The following is a 2,675-nucleotide window of genomic DNA, read 5'->3' on the forward strand; positions in this document are numbered from 1 at the left end:
AGAGGTTGGGGGGTTGACTGGAAGCATGTGTCCGAAGCAGGCTTCCTAGGCCCCCTCCCCGCGCAGCGCAGCTGGGGCCACCTCTGTTACCTGACCACCACCGGTACCCATCCTCCCGCCTCCCCGGTACATGGCAAGACCACAAGGGTGTGAGCAGAAATCACACGGCCATTTTCAGACTCAGGGCCTCACAGGGCAGGCACAGTCCTGCGTGACCACTGTCCTCTTGCTGCCGGCCAGAAAGCCCAGGACGACCGAGCCTGGACCGGCGAGTGAAAACAGTGCTCTCTGGGGCACCTGGGTGGCTCAGTCGGTTAAGTGTCCAACTGTTGATTCTGGCTCAGGTCATGATCTCACAGTTTGTGGGTTCGAGCCACGCATTGGGCTCTGTGCTAACAGTACAGAGCCTACTTGGGATTCTCTCTCTCTTTCCCTTTCTCTGCCCACCCCACTCCTCTGTCAAATATAAATAAAGGAAAGAACACAATACTCTGGAGCTATATTGCTCATCACTAGCTATGTGTGGCTACTTAAACTTAAAGGATTAACTAAAATTACATAAAATCTCATGATCTTTGGCCTCACTGGCTACATTTCAAGTGCTCAATAGCCACATGGTAATTACCATATAAAACAATGCAAATTATCGAGTATTTCCATCATCACGGAAAAGATATTGGTTTGATGGTTAATTTTATGTGTCAGCTTGATTCGGCTAAGGGGTGCCTGGATGGCTGGTAAAACATTACTTCTGGGTGTGTGTTTGTGAGGAATTTCCAGAGATTATCATTTGAATTAGTGGACTGAGTCTACTGTTAGTCTATTGAGGACCCCAAGAGAGCAAAAAAGGGTAGAGGAAGGGAACCCCCCCTTAATATTTCAGATAGTTTTTATTTCTTCAAAGTTGTTTATCAGGAGTGACTGAAATCAAAAATATAATGGAGTCCCGTCATTGTGGAAATGGTTTTAAGAGAAAACTGGTCAGGGCGCCTGGGTGGCTCAGCTGGTTAAGCACCCAACTTATGCTCAGGTCATGATCTCACACTTCATGAGTTCGAGCCCCGTGTTGGGCTCTGTGCTGACAGCCCAGAGCCTGCAGCCTGCTTCCGATTCTGTGTCTCCCTCTCTCTGCCCCTCCCCTGCTCACACTCTCTCTCTCCTTCAAAAATAAGTAAACGTTTAAAAAATTTAAAAAGAGGGAAAACTGGTCAGATGAATATTATTGCTTTCTATTTTCAACCAGTAAATAGCTGCCATTGTTTAATAGACTGCCAACAGTCTATCAAGAATGCTCAAGATATGTTATACAGTACAGCATGCTTATTGACAGGCGAATAAACAAGGAAATAACTGAATGAGAACTCGATGTCATCGTACAAGACAAGCACAGAAGCACCACGCATGCGTCTGAGGATGTTGGACACGCCCCCTTGAAAAAGCTGCGGCTCCTTCTTCACAGGCAGCCTTCCTGCGGCGGTCAAGCTGGCCTATGTACATGTCGGTTCATTTATGCCCCGACTGCGTTGTCATTCGGTGACAGTGTCAAGGGGGAGGAAGTCAGCCCAGCAACCTCTTTGACAGACTGTGCGGTCATCCAGCTGATGAAGATGGAGTGTTCTTGGGATCCGGAAGCGTTCCCTTTGCAGTGTCATCGACGCCGAAGTAGACAGCTCGGGAGATGTGCAGACACAGTAAAACCTTGGTTCAGGCCCTCAGTCCCATCAGATTTGTAGATCTCAACCAGGCAGTCACCAAGGCCCCAGAATTCCCTTTCAGCTTCTCTCCCGCCTTCAGACATCAGCGCTCCTGGTTCTTCGGATTTTGGAGTCCAGGACCTACAGCTCCTCCCTCTCAGACCTTCAGTCTCAGCCTGAAGTATACGGACAGCTTTCCTGGTTCTCGGTTTGCAGGTGGTGGATGTATGCGTCCATCCATCCTTCCGCTGGTCTGTTTGTCTAGAGAACCCTCATATGGGGGCAGCAACAGTAGGAGAGAAGAAATCCAGGCACCTATAGGATGAAATGGCTAGAGTCACCTGCTGATCTGCCATGCTCTGCTCAGAGTGTTACGTGAAAAAGAAACAAAGTGTAGGGGCGCCTGGGTGGCTCAGTGGATTGAGCTCCCGACTCTTGATTTTGGCTCAGATCATGATCGCAGGGTCATGGGATTGAGTCATACATCAGGCTCTGTGCTGAGTGTAGACCTGCTTGGAATTCTCTGTCTCTCTCTCTCCCTCTGCCCCTCTCCCCTACATTGCCCATGCTCTTTCTCTCTAAAATAAAAGCAAGAGGGTGGCTCAGTCGGTTAAGCATCCGACTTCAGCTCAGCTCATGATCCCACGATTCGTGGGTTCAAGCCCTGTGTCAGGCTCTGTGCTGACAGCTCAGAGCCTGGAGCCTGCTTCAGATTCTGGGTCTCCCTCTCTATCTCTGCTCCTCCCCTGCTCATGCTCTGACTTTCTTTGTCTCAAAAATAAATAGACATTACAAAAATTTTAATAAAAACAAGAAAAATAATCAAAGTATAATATGGAATCCAATGAATTACATTTGGATCTCTTTGCTACAATAGCCTGGATTTTTTTTCCCTCTCGGATACACCATCTTCCAACCTAGCAGAAAATCAGAGATTTTCTTCTAAGAGGTTGACCTACAGAGAATTGACTCCAGGACATC

Source organism: Suricata suricatta, chromosome 16 (genome assembly GCF_006229205.1).
Source record: "Suricata suricatta isolate VVHF042 chromosome 16, meerkat_22Aug2017_6uvM2_HiC, whole genome shotgun sequence".
Taxonomy (NCBI): domain Eukaryota; kingdom Metazoa; phylum Chordata; class Mammalia; order Carnivora; family Herpestidae; genus Suricata; species Suricata suricatta.